The sequence below is a fragment of the Harpia harpyja genome, chromosome 1 (genome assembly GCF_026419915.1).
Source record: "Harpia harpyja isolate bHarHar1 chromosome 1, bHarHar1 primary haplotype, whole genome shotgun sequence".
NCBI classification, from domain to species: domain Eukaryota; kingdom Metazoa; phylum Chordata; class Aves; order Accipitriformes; family Accipitridae; genus Harpia; species Harpia harpyja.
Window position 1 is genome coordinate 32,014,891 of NC_068940.1, and position 19,099 is coordinate 32,033,989.

The window sequence follows — 19,099 nt, forward strand, 5'->3', positions numbered from 1 at the left end:
TTCTCCAGATTGCTGGATACATGAAGGTAGAGCCTTGACTGGTGTAAATTGCCATAGATGAGAAAGTACTCTTATTCACTCAAATTTATAGCAGCTATACGGATGTCTAAATTCTTCCCGCTGTTCAGCAGCACCATGACCAGCAGCAGCACAGCACTGGCAGGATGATGGATGTGAAGAATTGGACCAAAATGTCTTTTCCTGTGGCTGGTGATCTTGGTGGTCAATGTTTGGTTACATCTTTCCACACACAGTAACTGGCTGAGTTGTGCGTATTCTTCCTCTCCAATCTGCCTTCAAGAAATAATCATGTGGGAAAGGGAGGTGTATTTTTGGGAAGGGTCTCCTATTACTCCAGAGCTCTATGGCTCTGTCTGACTTGTAATCTACCCAGTCCTTTCTATCATTAATGTTAAGAGCTTCTCTGGGGTTATGAGAAAAGGATGTTGATAAGGCAAACTTTCAAACCTAGCATCCTTAAGAGGGCATCCAAATGCTGCACTGTACAAAGGAATTGAAATTAGCTCTAAATGCAGTTGGCTTTACCCGCTTTATGAAAAAGAGAAATATATTTTAAAAGGATATGTTTCATGTAATCGTGCTGGGTTTATCAAGTGCAGAAAGATGTCTCCTAACAATACCCAGGAAGATTACAATTGTCAATCAGAGCAGAGGTCCTGTTCTTGCCTCTTTGCCTCCCTCCCCTGCCGCTCTGCTTTTCCTGGGCATAGCAGCACTGAACAAGGCAGAGAGTGTAAAGAACTATTTAACCATCAAAAGACAGTGCCAGCCAAGCATGGCACTGAATTTCAGCTCCTAAACATGCCAATAATGACGTTTTTAAATGGAGAAACACGCACAAAAGCAAGAGTGGAAGCCATCCTGTGTGGTCTCATGAATGGTACACGCTCTCCTTCTGGGGCTTCTCAATAGCACGAGGGCTGCTGCAAAGTGGGCAAAACCCTTCTTGAAGCTTGAAGGGCTCCTGGAGCTCTTCAGCTCATTGCAGGATCCTCAGAAACCCTCAGCATCCTCCTCCTGGCACGGCAGGGTCGATAAAATCAGATCAAGGCTTAGCATTTCTAAACAAAAGGGAGTGGTTAAATGGGCTTTTAAACACTGGAACCTGTCCAGCTTGTTGGGAGGCAAAGCCTGGAGAGGCGGGGGTGAGGAGAAAGTGCAAGGTGCCAAACTTGGAGTAGAGTGGCACTTGTGAGCAAAGTTGTTGGAAAGTCATTTTGTTGCTTGTGTTGTGCAGTGTGTGTGTGTGTGTGCGTGCACAGAACAGATTGGCAGACGCCTGTGCCCACGAAGGCAGGCTGGGGGCCGGGGGGAGGCTGCTTTGGAAAGGTGCCAGTTGTTCCATGGGCTTTATGCCATCAGGATTTTTTTTTTTTTTTTTCCTTCCCTTCCTCCCCATCCCAGCCCCCAAACGCACACGAACAGGCTGGCAGGAAGAGCATGCTGAAAAGGATCTGACAGTTTGAACAACACTCGATGACTTAGTTTGTTTTCCCTGACTTTGCGCCAGCAAGCAGGTCTATGGATGAAAGACTTTATTAGGCTTTTAAAGCCACTGACACAGGTCTTTCTTTGACCTGAGGTACTTGAGAAGAAATGAAAACAACGTGTAACTTTCATGGAGTTGAAAGACTGCCCAAATCGAAGAATACGGTTTACAAGGGATCCCAAGTATCACAAAACGCTTCCCAGGGTGAAGCACGGCAGAGCAGAGCGGGGGGAGAGCCCGTCCTGGGCAGAGGGAGAAGTCGCTGCTCATGATGAGGAGGAAAGCTGATCCGGCTAATTAGGATATTACGAGATGATCGCATCCAGCAGAAGGTGCCATAACTACTCACCAGCTTTCTGGGTGTCCAATGTAGGGAAGTGATGGAAATTAGCACTTATTACCAGGAGCCTGTAACCTCGCAGGCAATCCCAGCGCTCGCCGGGTACCGGCACGGGGCTGCGGGCTCAGCACTGCAGCTTCTGCTCCACCCGGCTCTGCTTAGACCTCTTGGGGGAGCCGTGAAAGAAAAGCCATGTGCTATTAGCAGTGGTGGCATCCACAAGGAAAATGTAGGACATTTGGATCCTCCTCCTCCCGCAGCGATGCCGGAGAGTCTTAAAAGGGTCAGAACTGGTTCCGAATATTACCTAAATTATCCCCTCTTCAGTTCTCAGGGGTAGAGGGAGAATTTCTCATTAATTTTGTGTATGCCTACTTTATTCCTCAAGGAGCTTGGTTGAAGGATTTTAACAAGAAAACCAAGAATTAGGCTTTGCTTATGAAAAATAAAAATAAACAAGCCCCTTGGTGAGGAAAGAGAAAGCATCAAAGAAACTGCAGGTGCCAAAGAAGGAATGGTGCAGTGGATGCTAGAAGTAAGCACCTATATGAAGGAGCCCCCCACTTGGAAAAGTAATAAAAAAGAAAAGGGTGATTCATCCTTTTTTCTTACTAAAGCCTCATAGAAGGAAAACGATGGCAGGCCAGGTTTGTAGAACTGCAACAGTTTCTCAAAACAGAAGACCAGGCGACTGAGAAACAAATATGATGGATGCTTGCTTATCAGTCTTGGAAAAGAATCACAGAAACTGCAACTACATCTATTTAAGCCCCAGTAGGCTGGGGAAGGAGTTTTCATGGTTACAAGCCACAAGAGAAAAGTTTTTCTGGAGCTCACTACAGGCCTGATCCTTCCCCAGACTGAAAATAAAATGCTGCACTCAGCAGAGACCGTGACTCCAACAGCTTTAGGATGGGCCAGAGTTGTCACACAAGGACATTTTCTAAGAAAACTCCATGGAAGAGCCACATTTTCCTTGCAGGGTTAATAACACCTTCTGCTATCTTAAAACCTTGCTCTGTTGATAGCGCAGAGGGATGAGGACTTTGACGAGGCCCCGTTCAGCTGTCACTGAGGTGGATGTGACAACAGCCACCTTCGTACAGAGCCACCACTACCTTCAGTCACTTTAGCACAGCTTTGCGCTCTCTAGCAGAATTGCTCTCCAGTTTGCTTGTAGGCAAGATTTCCAGCAGGCTGACATGGAGCTGCGTCTCTGTAGAAGTGCTAGGTGATACCTGCTGATCTGCAAAATGCACCCAGGGAGCTTGGGTTTGCATTTTGGGTCATCTGCGTAGACGTGCCTAACCGGAGGGTCTGGGGGCTCGCTGGGATCTGTGCCCCCTGTGGAAGCAACACGTGAACTGTCTCTCCAAAGGTTTGATGTTCACAGTGAACTTGTGAACAGGAAGCCTAGAGGAGGCTGACTCGAACACGGAATTTGCTCCCGTCCCTTTTGTTTCAGGTCCCGGTGGTGCCTTTGTGGGTGCGTGTGCAGGAGCGCGAGGACATGTCTGTGTTTCTTGTTTCCTTTCTATAGGACTGAATGTTCTGAGCGATCATGTTATTGTATGTGTCTGATGAGCCATATGGAAGCTGTGAGGCTTCAGGAGTGTTTTGGGAATATAATGCCAGGAACTGATAATCTCAGCAGCTCTTCCTTCTTATTATCGCATTGCTTTTGCTGCCATACTCACTTGAAGCTATTTACACCCCTTCTCTGAGAAGCTGGTATTTCCCCACCACAGTCTTCATTCTCCATGGGGTAGAAAGGCTTTGGGAAGTGCCGTCTGAGGCTCATTGCAACTCGGTAATGCTTTGCAGAGCCCATTCTGTTGTCAGGCTGCCTGCAAAGGGTTTGTAGCAAGAAATAACTCAGCCTCTCTGATCGGAAAGATTCGGGTTTTGCAGTACTATTAGGCAGACAAAAGGTGAATTAGCCCCACTCTGTGAAACAGCCCTGACACGGGGTGGTGCTGCTCTGTCACCAGCATTATTTCGCAAACTGGTTTTCTACGGTCTTTGATTCCAACAAGGCAACTTGCAAAATACACAAAGGATCAGATTGTATCTCCTAGCGCTGGCTGGCGTTTCCTTCCTGTGGGACATCGGCGGCTGCTGCTTTCTCTCTTTCCACACCTTTGCTTCTCCTGACGTCCTTCCAGAAAACCCACTGGCAGCTGTTTAACAGTTTCACTAGTGAGTCGGGCAGTGGGCACTTTTCCATACTGTGTGTTTTTTCTCCTCTTGTGTTTGAAGAGCCTGTTCTTCCCCTGCACCTGTGGAGCTTGTTAATGTCTGCAGAAGATTCAGTTCTTTGACTGTAATCCAAGCCTGTACCATCTGAAGCAAACTGCACCCTCCTGCCCTTTGAATGATCCTGATCTTATCTTCTGGTCTGGCTCAGCCCTGCACAAGCAAGGATGGCTGACAAAACTGGGGTTGGATCAGGTAAGAGGGGTAGACGCTTTGAAAAATTATAATCTTCCTTGCTGTGCACCCAGTGACCAAGACAAGACACTTGATGCAGGGGTGAAGCTGGGGCTCCATGCATCTCCTCTCCTCTCCATGGACTTGACCTGTTAGCGTGGCTGCACAGGAGAGCCTCAAAGTACCAAAAATTATGATCCCCCATGTGACTGATGAAGAACTAAGCTACCACAGGGGTAACAGCACCGTCTCCTCCAAGGGTCCTTATCGACGTGGGGACTTACAGCCCCGATGTTTGACCAGGACATCTCAGTGGTGCAGCTTTTTTCAAGGGCTGGGTTGTTCAGTGTCCACTGCAGCCTCAGTTCAGTCTGGAGCAGTTCAGGATAATTTCTGTTTATGAATTTACTTTTTTCATGCAAAGGGCAGGAAGTATGAGACCCATGCTAAAAGTTTGCCTCCCCTTGAACGAGTGAATGCAACTTAACTAACTGGAAAGACTTTAATTACCACCCAGTTCTTGCAGCACTGGGGGGAGTGTCTAACCTAGCTTAAGGGCTCTTTGAATCCTGTTAGCCCCTTGAGTTTTCTTAACCCCTGTGATATATTTTGTGATCCCCGCAGCCCCTGTGTGCTGTGCTGGGGATAAATGCCAGGCAGTTTTAGCATTATGCGTGTTATACACCCAGCTCATCTCTCTATGGACTGTTCATTTCCATATGAAACATTTCTTTAAATAGCAACAGTCTCAGGGGCTGATTTTATTGTCCTTGCTGTGGCTGATCTCAGCCATAGTGCCCTTTTGAACATCCTGACTTATTATTTATTTCTGGTGATCTTTGTGGCCCTGTAATTACTTCTTACCCATCCATTTTTCATACCAGAATTCTTACTCTACAGTCTGGTCCCAGACCTCTGCCACGTTCCTGCTGGTGACACATGTCTCTGAGCAAGGATCTTCCTCTAGCGAGAAAATCCTCATCTTTATGACCTGTCTCAGCTTCCCCAAATCTCTCTCCAAAGGAGTAACAGGGCACCTGCATCGCTTTTTGGTTGCCCTGGAGAGAAAGGGAAGAGGAACCCTGTCCCGGTGCCCAAGGTGGTGGGGAGCCCCACGGGATGCCCACGCACACAAGCGCAGACCCCGAGCCGGCTTGTGTGCGAGGACAACCTCGGCGGAGGTGCCTGCGTACGCCCGGCACGGCCTCGGCGTGCTGGAAACCAAACCCCACCACTGAGGAGGACCAAGCGTAGCATTTTGGTGGAAAAAAAAAAAAATTTCAAAAGCAACACATAGCACTTCCAAACCAAGGAAGACTAGTCAGTGAAGTGGATATTTTGAGTACTTCTTGGTGTTTCTAAGAGGGTTGGTTTTAAATAAAAAGGTTTGTAAACAAACAGGTTTTCTTTTGCAGTAAGTCCCTTTGAACCTACATCTTTTTTGATAATGAAACCGCTTTGTGCGTGTCCCCCTGTTTCAATTTCCTTTCAAATTTAAATTTCCTTTATAGGAAATAAATGTGCCTGATTATTTCCAAATAGCTTTTCTATTAGTCCTTGCAAAGTTGTCCGTATACATACATATATATTTTTCCTAGGTTTTTCTTCATTTCCCCAAATATGTGCGCCTATCTTCTGTGTTCTTTCAATGTCTTCCAGGAGATTTCCATTCCCCACATCAAGTCTTCCTAAATTGTCTCTTTAATCCCCAGGTTTTTAGTGCTTGGCAATGCTACTTGTTCTGAAGTGCCGTGATGGGAAGGTGGAGGGGGTTTTTTCCCCCTCATTAGCTGCTTTTAACATTCACCTCCTTTGTTTGTGTATCTTCTTTAGATTCCCTTCCCTTTGTGGGCAGGGCTTTGCTCTTCTGAGGTGTTAATAAGCCTCTGGCAGAGACGACATCTGTGGCAGAGGACATTAAGTTCTGAAAAACATACTTCTTGTGTTATGAGGCCCGTTACCTCATCTGAGCAGCAACTACAGCTTTTAAAGAGCAAGGACAAAGGAAACACTGGCTTAGGGCTGCTTCATGGTGGGTGGTTTTTTTTTTTTTATATATCAAGACTCTAGCTCAAAGTGTTTGTATGGGAGAGGGGGGAAGAGACTGCCGAAGGGAGGAACATAGAGGAAAACTTGTGAAGGGGAAAGGAAAAAGAGAAGAGGCTATTTAAAAATACTGCGCATCGCTTAAACCAACACCTAGTGAAGGATAAAGGCTTTACAGTGTGTATAAGTGATCCATCCATCTGTTCATTCCTTTTATCCAATCCTATAGTCATGGGTATCATAAGCAGGAATAAGAGCGGTTAAAGCCTCCCCATCACAGGCATGTCAGATGTTCCACACTGAACAAGATCAAACCAGGGATTTGCAGCCTGTGGGATGCAAAAAGATGTCATGGAGGGATAAGTGCTCTTCCCTTCCTATATCGACAAATGGGAGGGGATCGTTTTTAGCAGGACGGAGAGGAGACTGCTAGCATCACCTGCACAAGGGGATGTTAATGGCTGGATTACCACCTTGCTGCTACCAGGTGTAACTGTCTAAAAAGTTGCAAACTGAGTGCATCAAGACCTCGTGCCTCCTCCTTGACCTTATAACCTGATATGACTGATCTGCTAAATGTTTGGGGGCAAAAAGAGGGCTGGCTTAATTCAGACTTCAGGTGTTTGCACTCCAAAATAATTTTGAATTGGAATCAAAGAAACTGGTTTTCTTTCCTCCTCCCATCCCATCCTCCTTTAAATTTCTTGTGATTTACCTAGGAACGTTATTTTTGCAATATTTTCATTAGTTCCACGTTGTTCCACAGGATGTTGTAATGGAAACACGACAGTATGCTTTCTGGTCTGTGAAAGTCAGTCTGACATGACATACAAGCTGACATATTCCAGTCTATTTTTAAATGAATGTATCAATTACTCAGCCGCTAGCTGAGCACCTTGTTGGCTATCAGATGGTTCTGTTGCAGCATTTTAATAGTCGCTGGTTTCTTGAAAGCTGAAAAAACCCACAGCGGTTCAATGCACAAGGTGCAGATCTTGATCTTTCCATCTCCAGTTGTCGGTGCATGGAAGAGAAGTCCTTGCCACAAACTGGGGGACTGACCAATGGCGGTTACATCATTGTGCCTGAACCATGTCGTGCTTGTGCTGTTACACAGCTCTCGGCAGCAGTGGGGGGCTTGGACCGTGCCGCCTCGGTGCTGCTTCTTCACCTCATCAAAATCCTTCCCCTGCCCCGACCCACCACGTGGGACCAACCTGGCAGACCCCAATGTGTGTACTTAAGCAGCAAAAGCCCTTTGCCTGGGGGCTGCTGTCATCTCCCCAAGGAAACCTTTCCTGAAGTATCTGTTCTCAACTCCTGAAAGGCATCCAAACCCCTGTGTGAAAACTGAAATGAAAAACTGGCTGGCACATGTTTTCGTGGTGGAACTAGGTGACTTCTGTGCCTGCAGATTGACGGTATTGCTGCTGCTGGCATGACAAGTCTCTGCGTGTTGTAACCCTGGCACCAATCAGTGCCACGGATGCAAGCTAGCCTCCTCTTTCATTACTCTCACCAGCTCCTTCCCTTCCCTGCTTAGGAAAAAGAGCTATTTATGGACCTGGACAAGGTGACCTCCATATGGCAGATTCTGCCACTCACCGTGGGGACTCGAGCTAGGCACATGCTCCTCCGGCAAGGCAGAGAGACACTCGCAAGCGGTGGGCACATGCAAATGTATGTTGCTTTCAAAGTAGCAGAACATTTTTTTTTTTTTTTTTTAAAGGAAGAGATAGTAAAAAAATAAAAATGAAGACTCAGAAAGCAAAGACATCTGACTTCCCCTATGCATTTAAGGAAAACGATACGTTTCTGCAGATTACATGTTTGTAATATTGTGAAATTTTATCTGGAATATTATGAAAAGAAATAATATAAATACTTGTCTATATATTCCCCCCCATGCATACCCCAGAAGGAAAGAACTTAACTCCTGTGCAAGGATGGCTGTCTTTGTCCCTGTAGCATCAATCTCCACTTTATTCCTACCCTGGGGAACTGCATAAAAGCAGTCTTCATTGGGCAAAGCTGTGCTGGTGTAAGCAAGGTGACCCAAATTTTTAAAGAAAAGGAGAGGCTGAGGGCAAGGGTGAGGAAGGAAGAAGAGCAGGAGGAAAGATGCCGAATCCCCCTGGATGTGGAGAGGTGCCGTGCTGGAGAGCGGCTGTGCGGCTCAGCAGAGCTCACACGGGTCGCATGAGGCTGTGTTTCTGCATTCGATCCATTTAATTTGATCAGGCATCACTGGAGTTACACAGTGACCAAAGTTAGAGGAAAGGAGCTCTGTTCCCTGCAGTTTCAGACAAGTAAAAGTGCAGATTACCACCATCCTTTGCGTGCTATATCCTAGAAAATGTAGGTGAGCCCAAGGGCCACTGACTTCGTGCCAAATTCTGCTATTTGACCTGTGTGGTGCAGCCCTATTGGTATAAACAGATTTACCCAGGTTTAGCCACTAGCCAGTATTTTTTTTCTGGGTACATCTAAATAACTGTCAGTATTGCAGTAACAAAATTGCAATTTTAGAGAGGAATCGCTCTTAATTATATCAGAGCACAGATTCCCTTGCAGCTCTACAGCCCTAATTTCTAGCTGTGGGACCCAGACTTCCCCTAGGCTGCAGTATTTTCTGTGAAACCCTTTGGGTGTAGTAGTAGGCTTTCAACAGAGGCATTACGTGCTGAAAGATCCTAGTTGCACAAAATGGCTTTAAAACATATATATGCGATTTGTAAGGCGAAGAAGAGCATATTCTGCCCTGTGTACCATTGCATCCCATTGGATTTCCTCGAGGCAATGCAATTCTCCATACACAGCTTCCTAAATGAAGCGTGCTGTTTGGGTTGTTGCAGGACATATGCAACATGCAGAAAGGCAAGATCATGTCTTGCTATTTGTGGCAATTCATATTTGGAGCTGCTTGAATAATTCACGGCAGATCTTAACTATTTCTTTTTATGTGCTACTTGTTCAAAGGTAATTTTTCTCATTATCGGACTATTTCTGCTTATACAGTTTTGATATATGGTAATAGAGGTAAACTAGTAAGAATCACTTCCTTTTAATGCTGAACAAGGAACTTTATTGCAATGAACAAAACAGCAGCAGTTCAACAGTTTCTGTTTTATTGGACGTCTGAAGAGAAGTGTTGTTACATCTTCTCTCTCCCTTTCAGCTCAGCTCCTCACTAGTATGCTCGTCAAAAACAGGTATCCTGCTCATAAATCCCTTCTTCAGGCAGCGATGAAAGCAAACACAATGGATATGTATTTTGCAGCCAGCAGCAATCTGTGGGTATAGATGCGCACTGAGTTTCACGAGAGGCATACATTAAAAGTATTTAAGAGTTTGTTTTAAAGGATATGTAAAAAGCTATCTTTCTGTTGATGCATAAGTTAATATTCTAAATGTGTTTACAAATCTGAATACCTTATTTCAAATATGAGGGGGTGTCTTAGGATGGTTTTTCAGCTCTCTTTGTGCAGATGCATGTGAAAATCCACGTTTCACTAATCACAACCATCATTCTGCTCACTTCCCGATTGTGTTCCCGCTAGTCAGGTCTCGTTTCCAGGAGTGCCCACCCCGTGCTAGGTTCAGTAAAACAGCAAATGAGGCAGAGTCCCTACCTGGGGGGGCTGCAATCACTGTGATTTTTCAGCCTCCAAATGCAGATTCTAGATGCTTCATTAGAGCGGCCACATTTGGAAACTGTTCTCTAGGGACACAATCCAATGTCTATTGAAAGGATGAAAACAAAAACCTCCCATTGACATCAATTTTAGTAGGCTTTGGATCAGCCCTTAAATGTTTTTCTATTCAGCATGTTTTTGTTTTCCTCTTTGAATTACCTTTTTTCTCCCCTCTCTGTTTTTCCCTCATCCCTCCCCTTTCAAAATCAAAGTCGCCAGGTCGGAACGTGATTCTGCTTTCCAGGCTGGGCAGATTCGATCTGTAGTGGGAATTTTTCATAGAGTACAAATATATCTGGAGGACGTTAACTGTCTTGCGTGACCTGCTGGCTGTTACTTGCTTACATAATTTATTTTAGGGTTGTTTGGTTGGGTGTTTTTTCATCAGGATTTATATCTAAAAGCATCTCTCCTAAGCTCTAGATGCTTGCTAACCCTGCCCGGCATCCTGCCAGTTCTAACCAGCCAAAAATATATCACCTTACTTGGCTTCTGGGCATTTTTGTATCTTTAAAAGTTAATCCAGCTCTAAGCTGGATTAATAATGGAACATCCCTTTAACCAAAGGCACGTAAGGTCAAGGCAGAGCTATGTGGATATTCCAGGCTGGCGACCAGAGAAGTAATTTTTTTCATCCTAAATAAGACCCAATATGATTTATTTCAGCAGTATTTTTCCTGCCGGACTGAAGGAGGAGCAGAGGAGTGGGAACAGGGCTAGACTGAAGGAGGAACAGGCACTCTGAGAGGTTGATGGTGGCGTAGGGTATTGGATGAGTAGGTACCTAAAGGGAAGAAGACAGACCAGAAGAGCATCAGCCTTTTGGTGGGGGAGAGTCGGAGGGCAAAATGAACTCGTTGCACAGATTAAAGAGAGGGATGCTGGCACGAGGATGCCTTTCGAGATGCTGGAGTGACAGCAAGCACACTTAAGCTGCATTCGCGTGGTTCGTGTCGTCACCGGGGTACTTTGATGTGCTCGGTTCGCCTTGTAAACCCCGGCTGTCTGTCATTTATTCAGCAGCATTATATAATGCGCCGTTAAGATCACTGACTGTGCGCCCTCGGAGCAGCAAAATGTTTTTTCCTGTTACCCCTTGAATAAAGAAGACACACGGAGATCTTGAGATGCTCCCCTCCTCCCGCTTTCAGTTCAGAGCCTTTAAAAATGAAATACAAAGGAAATGGATGGCCTGGTTTTTGCTTCCACGCAGGGCTGTTTCTACCAGTGGGTGCTTGACTGAAGTCAGTCGAATTGCCCTGGGGTTGGAAGCGATGCGAGAGCAGCGTTGGGCCTTTTGACCCCCGAAAATGTGATGGCAGGAAGGCGGGTGGTGGTTTTATATCAAAGCAGTGTCCCTGTGAAGCACACGCTGGGGTTGGATCCAGCAGTACAGGCGTTAAACCGCAGCGAGCCCGGACTGCCATTCTTCAAGGCAATAGGAAATTTAGGCAGCTTGAAGTCTGTGGTTTGGGGGCTGTTATTTTTCTCTTGAAACATTATTCTCTTCCTTTTTCTCTCTCGAAGCGCCCAAATCAATGCTTTTAGAAGATCCCTAATGGATAGGTTTCTGAAATGTTCTCTTTATTGTCTGTTTTAGTGCTTTTTCCCCCAATTTCTCCTGCTCTCTGACAAGAGTTGCTGGGGCAGCTGGAGCGGGGATGACACGCTGCATCTCATCAGCGAGGGACATGGGACAAACCATCACAGCTCCTTCCCGAGTGTGCTCGTTGGGTGGGCTGTTTGCCAGTCGGAGGCTTAGGGCTGCGTCTAGCCCTGAGACGGCGGATGCTTTAGGGATCCGGGTGGATGGAGAACTTCAGCTCAATGGGCAGATGTAAATCAGAACTTGGTTAGCTTTAGTCTTCAGAGAAAAAATACCTGATTTGGTCTTGCTTTCACCACCTAAAGCCACTTCATTCATTCGCTCTGAGTCTTACTGGCAGAGCCTTCAGCTGTTTTGGTGCTTTAATAAAGCTATAAAGAGCAAATAATGTAACAGAAATGGGCTGTAAATTTCTTACAGTGGGGAATTTGACCTTTTCTTCCCAATGCTTCCAGGAGCTGGCACAGCAGCAGCTGGCCGAGGGGTCCAGCTGGGCACCCCAATTCCATCAACCTTCAGTCCCTGCACTTTTGTAGATTGCATGTTTTAAATTGTCAGAGTACAAAACTTGGGTTTGAGCGTAAAATACCTTACAGCTTGGACTGTTCTGGGGGAATCGTGCTTGAAACACATGTAGGAGACTTATTCATCTACCTATACATATGTACATATAGTTATTGCTGCTGAAGCGTGTTTATTGAACATCTCAGTGTGTTTATCAATGATGGATGAATCATTGATATTTTTAATACCAGTTCCCCAAAATACTAAATCAAACGTGTTAGGCAGCGAGATCACGAACAGAGCCGCGCAGAGATCTCCTAACCAGGCCAAATGCTTCTTTCTTACCTATAAAACCCCATGTTATAAGATACATTAGCTGTAAATTCTTAACAGATGGGGCTATAACAAGCTGTTAGAGAGCATCTCCTCTGCTGTGGGGATGCACTGCTAAAATAATGCCACGCGGCTGTCTGAGCCCTAACGAAACTGAGACGAGCTGGAGGAGGAGGCTGTCATCTGTCTAGGTGTTGATGTCCTGCTCATCACCGAGAGATCTAGTCAAGCAGTTGACCCCCTGTTAAACTCACTCAGCTCCTCTGCATATTTACGGAGGCATGAACGCCATGACGAGAGTTTCCTCTTGTTAAACATGCGCCTTTGCTGTCCCGAACATTTCACAAGTGATTTGGAGATGGTCTAGAGAGCGCAGCATGGGAGAGATTTTCGGCAGGCCATGTGCGTCTGTGGTGTATTAAAGAATCTTCTCGGTGGAGGGTTTTTTCCTCTCTCCCACCTTTTCAGGTGATGGAGTCCTGTGGAGAGTGAATGAGACTTTATACGAGCCGTGACTGTGACTGAGCTATCATACATTTTGCATGCATATACAGACCTGTGGTGTAGTGTGTCCACAGCTATGGGAATATATATAGGGGCAGTAAAACGTACGCAAACATATATAGATGCCTTCGTATACGTTTATAATGAGCAAGCCTATTGAACTATAGGAAGAAATGGGGAGTGGCTCATTTTCCCAGAAAAGGAGGTTGGTCTACAACTTTTCAACATGATAAAATAATTAAAATAACAAACATTAGAACTGTTTTTTTATACAGAGGTGACATATTTCATTAACCTTGCGTAACCCCTTGAAACAATTCCACTACTCCCTTCGGCTTAGGAATCCACTCCCACCTACGTTGCATTTGAGAAGGCAATAAAAGTTTTCTGCTGTTTTTATAAAATACTTTGGCCTTAATCTTGTGTCATCCCCCGCCCTGCCCCAAACTGGAGGTCTTCTGAAGCCTTGTAAAGTACTACTCCATAATCCCATAATGAAAAGCAGGATTACTTCCAGTGTAACATGTGCAGGGACACATCTTTGCATGATGCTTATGTTGGGCCCCTTACCTGGATGGAGCTCTCAGCTGTCTGACACAGGAGGGACGCAGAGGATTTCCCAGGTCCCTGCAGCACCTTCACCCCACGTGAGCTCCCCTATCATCTGCTGTGGCAGTCTGAAGGATTTCAGTCTACCATTTTATCAGGCAGTTTGCCCTCAAACCAAATAAGGATCAGGAGAAAATTAAAACGCTCGCTAAAATCAATTAACGACAAAATAAAAAAATAAAAAAAAAAAAAGGATTTGATGGTATTTTTTTCACCAAATCCATGAGACTACCATTCACAAGTCATCCATGCATCACTCTTTAAAGGTGAGGATTTAATATTTAAAACTCAGGCCCAACTGTTGGATTTGGGCTCTGTTGTAATAGCGGATTGAACTTGCTCTTAGCTGCATTCAGCGCGCCGGTGCAGAAGCAGCAGGCCTGGGAAATGGGCCCCCTGTGCAATTTGTGAATAATTCAGGTGCCTCAAAATCACACAAGGGAATATCTTTTTTTTTTTTTTTTTTTTTAAATAAGACCTAATCAGCCCTTGGCACATAATGCCACAAGAGTTTAATGAGATTCCAAAAAGAGCCATCTCTAAACAGCTGCAGATTGAGCTTGTGTGTGCAAAATACATAATTTTGTGTATGGGTGTGTTTATGTGTATATACAAACACACGAATGTAATAAAATAGTTGGGGAAAGTATTCTCTTGAACGCTTTAAGAAAAGGGGGATTCAAATGATTTCAGTACTACCTAGCTGATACGCTTTTTTTAAAGTGATCTTCTGAATCTTCAAGATGTCCTTGTTTATTTTCTTTGATTGTGCTTTGATTTAAAATTCTAGGCTCATTAAATGCCATAAAAAGAAACATTTACATAATTTACAGGCTCTTTATATGAACATTTTAATAAAAGAACATACCTTTAAATCAAATCACAAAGGCATATGACATCTTTGAAGGAGAAACTTATATTCTGAAACACAATAAACATTCTTCTATTACTATGTTAATTTGCAAAACAGGTCATGGGAAATTAAATTGCTTAAAATAGGTCACCAATTATAACTCTGCATTCTATTAAAGAAAATGCATCTCTGAAATCTTTATTAGTTTATTTTAATTAAAGGCAGAAAAATATTCAGCGTTAAATTATTGCCATTTGTATGTTTTACATTGATATGGACACACGTTTATTATGCAGTGTAAAATGCTGCACATCTTCTTCATTATGGTGCTTGTATTGTTCTTAGTTACTTTAGCCATAAAGTAACTCTATAATAATGTTGTGTTTTAAACATAAAAGGAGGGGAGCCCAAATGAAGTAACGGTGCAAATTTAATTTGATCATTTATAAAAGGAAACGCAAAAACAAGTGCTATATGTATCTGAAAACAGTTATTGACCTCCTCAAAATTGTTACAGTGTAGGAAAGGCCTGAATTCCATTTGTGTCAGGTGTTTGTATGCAGTATTGCAGTTCATATTATATTTCTAAATTAAATACATTGAGGTATATTCTCCATTTATGTTCTCTCATAAATTCATTAATACCACTGGTAATTATTGTACAAGCCTATGGCGAGAGCTGGAATCTACCCTGCATGCCCGTGTTTACAAACCCTGTTCCCAAATTATGGTTGCAGACTTCAACAGAGATTGAAACGAATACGAGTTGAGTGTCTAAATCCCCCGGGCCACACTGAAAGCCCAGAGTCGGTGTACGTGCACACACACTTGTGCCTGCACGGATCTAGCTAAGGTGTGTTAAGGCAGGCTTAGATATAATCTATTCCTTTAGGCTGAAAGAGCGTCCTAAAGTGGCTTTAGCACTGATAAATAGCAGCACCATGCGAAGGAGAATTTCACCAGCCCACACCGTGAAGCATAAATGTCCGCAGCCGAGGTGGGATATTGCCTCTGTGCCGGCGCGGGCTCTGCCCCACCTCTTGGGCTGTCAGAAATAAGGAATGTTAACTTTTTATGCATATAAGAACTGAAAATGTTGAACACATGAAGACTAATAGGATGCCAGTAATGGTTTTTATGGAATACCAGGAGCACCTGTGCGGAGCTTTTAGGATCGTGTTAAGGAACCATTAGTGAGCGTACCATTGCTTGAATTCACTTCGTGTTCTGTCGAACGTGGTTGCCCAGCCCATCTGGAGAAGGTCACCACAGCTTCACAGAGCTGCTTAGGAATGGTTTGCCCAGATGCCACAGAGGAATTCTATGCTGTAATTCTTCCAAATCAGGACGGTGAGGGTCTTGGATGCTCCTAAGAATTAGTGAAGAAATAAAAATGCCCTTTTGCCTTTAAGCTGTTGGTTCAAATTCAGGTTCCTTTCATGCTCACTGGTCTCTGGACCCCAAGAGTCCTCTCCCTGCTTGCAGGGCTGTTTGTAAGCCCTTCTGCAAGCTCCCAGCTAGCTCGTGGGAGGGCAGAAGCCAGACGGGGTCCTCTTCAAGGTGAGGTCAGACCTGCACCTTCATCCTTCGCTCAAATTCTTGTCTTCTGCAAGAGGAGAAGCAGACAGTTTTGTTGTGCAGTCGTCTTCTACGAAGACCTGCCAGGGCAAAGCAGAGCAGGATGGTGGTTTTGGTTTCTTGGCAATGGAGTCACCTATAGATTTCTCGTGCACGTTTTTTTTTTCTTCTCTTAGCTGCTCAAAGCACGTCCTTAAAAGAGGCTCAAGAGATCTTTAAGTCTAAACAATAAAAGACGTATTACTTACCTAGGAGACCAACAACAGCTCTCAAGGGTAAACCCGCATTAATTATGTATTTGAGCATTTATATGTTATGCATTTAGACAGCATACGTATTATTTACTGAATCGCTGGTAATGGCTGTGAAGCGGTTGTGATGATCTAGGGTAAATACAAACGTCTGAGGATTTGAGGTGAAGCGGGCGGACACAGAAGCTGGTGATGGAGCACCAGGCATCTCACCTCCCTCGCCTGGCTGAATTGTGCTCGCTTTTGATATTTTGTCAGCCTCAGGATGTTGTAAACGTGAATGGCGGTAACAGAAAACCACATAGTTTTGCTATTAAGCTCCTCAGATTGTTTTGTAGCCAGAATCTACTCTTTCAAACCCAATAAGCTGTATTTAGTTTGGTGGTTGCAAAGGAAAGGAATGCTTGTTTCCATGTGAGTCCCTGGAAGATGGGAGCTCTTGAAAATTCAGACTTTTTCGTCCTTGTAACCACGAATGTAAATTGCCTTTAAAAAAACCCTCAAACTTATATAGTACTCCTGTCTGAATGCAGTGCTTCCCTGCTATAGAAACACCAAAATTTCACAAAGGATTACTATCAAATATTGCTGTCTCCTTCAACAGAGGAAGGAAAAGCAACCAGTGTGCCACCAACCTGCATGTCAGGTTGGTGGCAGGGCCAGAAACCAAGCCCAAAACCCCTGCCCGGTGCTGTCGGCTGCGTTGCTGCTGTCACTAAATCTGGATTCAGCAGCGACTCTTACAGAGAAACCATCCGTCTGCAAATCTACCTTTTTCTCAGGGGACCAGCTGGTGGGAAGAGAGGTAGTTTGGGGCCAGTCCTTCCTCCCTTCGTTTTGCGCTAAAAGGTGTTTCCAAAAGAGATACTTCCTTCCTGCATGACTCTGTTTTTCTAATATTTATTCAAATGCAGTGTTGTAAATATGAACTAGATGGTTTTATGAGGATAACTTTTATTAGTGACTATGTAGCTATTAGATCAGGTAGCAGTAAAATAGAACAAGCAAATCTAAAAAAATTAAGATCCATCAAGCACTTCCGTTGATTCTCTTCTGGAATGAAATTTGCTGAAGCTACATAAAAGTGCATTATTACTTCTGTGGAACAGTGTATATGTATTTTTCCCACCTTTCGTACAGCTGGAAGCAGTTCCTTGTTTGCAATAAAGCTATAACTTAACAAGTTACAGTCATTATTGATCACGTTTATCATCTCTATTTCTCCCTGTGGACCTGATATTCTGCCCATTAGAGCCTGTGAGTGTTTACACTTGTGTTTGCAGTTTTGACTCTGATACCTGAGGAATTTGCACAGACGTAAGGGGTCTCATATCACAGGGATTGCTTGTGTGAGTTAAGAGTAATGGGTTGCAGGATTGAGTCCAAACATGAGATGTATTCTCTAAAGTCCTGAATCAAGAAAATATTTCCTTCAGAGAGGCACTGAAACATATGTCAGCATATCACTGCAATCAGTGGGATTTAAACGTGCTTAAAATTAAGAATCATCTCAAATATGGATGGGTTTCAGTCTGTTCTTAAATGCTTTCTTGAACTGCAATTTGGATCTGCTAAGTTTTACACTGAACCCATAAAAAATTATTTTGATATATTTAGCGCAAAATACAGTCAGCCGAACGTGTTCACCAAGTCTGCAGCTTCAATTCTATGTAACTGTAGGAAGAGTGTTTGGTTTGCTTTAAATTGCAGGGTATGGAGTTTGGTTTTGTTTTTAAATCTTAGTCTAGGTGCTTCAAAATGAAAAAGTTCAAATTATACAACTGTGCAAACAGCATTACTATAATCTGCATAAAGATGGGTGCAGAAGAGCCGTGGTATTAGCAATTCATTAATATGCAATGAAAAGCTTATTTGCACTTTGTCTAAAAGTAACAGTAACTTCAGTTTTTCTCTCATTTGCATAAATGATACAGCACAAGACTAAACCACTCCAGTAATAGTCCTTAATAGGATAATCATTTAAAGATTTTATGTATAGGCTACTGAACTGTCCATTTAGGCACATTTAAGTTAACATACAATATACAGCTAGGAGGATCATGTTAAGGAATGTGCTAATTTACTGAATCTAGTTTCCCAGGCAGCGTTTACAGGGGTCATTTTTCATGAACTACCATAGTCACTTAAATCATAATATTTCATAATAAACATCAAAGGCTACTGTACGGTGGGGATCATAAAAAGGCAACAAAACTGCCCCGTGCTCATATTTGCCTTCAGCTTGGACCACTGCCTGGCTGGGGGAGCATCGTCCCTGATTTTCAATCACGAGAATTTTAAACGTATTTACAGCTTCATACCAGCACAGCTCGACATATAATGGTGCCTGCTAAACCTGCATTAATGACCAAAATAGTCTTCCCTAGAGGTGCACTTGCCCTCTGGAAAATAAATCCTTGCCTCTAGTAGATAAACAGCCACGTCTTTGCTCACAACAATCCTGCTGCTGAGAGTTGCGGCGCGGTTCTGGGAAAAGCAGCCTCCGAAAGCTGCTCCCCCTGTGCTTCTCCAAAGAGATTTTTGGCTTTTTTAACTTGCGCTCATAATCCTTCAGTTCTTTTCGGGATCGGACCCACCAGGCTTCCAGCGCTGCCAGAATTGATCCCCTTCACCCAAACATTTAATCATTAAACATTTAAGCAAAACATGCTTAATTTTCGTTTTAAACCTGTCCTTAAGCCCAGCTGGTTTCACTGGGGCTGCTCGTTTGCTGAAAGCGGAGCCCATCCCTGCTCCACACTGGATGGGGAGAGGATGCTCAGGCTTGAAACAGGCTTTAGACAGGCAGCAGCCATAGGGGGATGGATCAAGGGCCTTCC

General features: G+C 44.1%; 1 protein-coding gene and 1 long non-coding RNA gene across 3 annotated transcripts in view; one reads left to right on the forward strand and one right to left on the reverse strand.

Moving 5' to 3' along the window:
* Nucleotides 1-19,099, forward strand: part of LOC128141115 (uncharacterized) — a 210,509-nt gene that overhangs the window by 56,412 nt on the left and 134,998 nt on the right. The window lies entirely within an intron of this gene.
* On the reverse strand, nucleotides 9,276-10,456 carry LOC128141127 (uncharacterized). Its single transcript, XR_008234918.1, has 3 exons — nucleotides 10,181-10,456; nucleotides 9,959-10,067; nucleotides 9,276-9,617 (listed from the first exon to the last, which is right to left on the reverse strand). It is a non-coding gene; the product is annotated as an uncharacterized LOC128141127 (long non-coding RNA).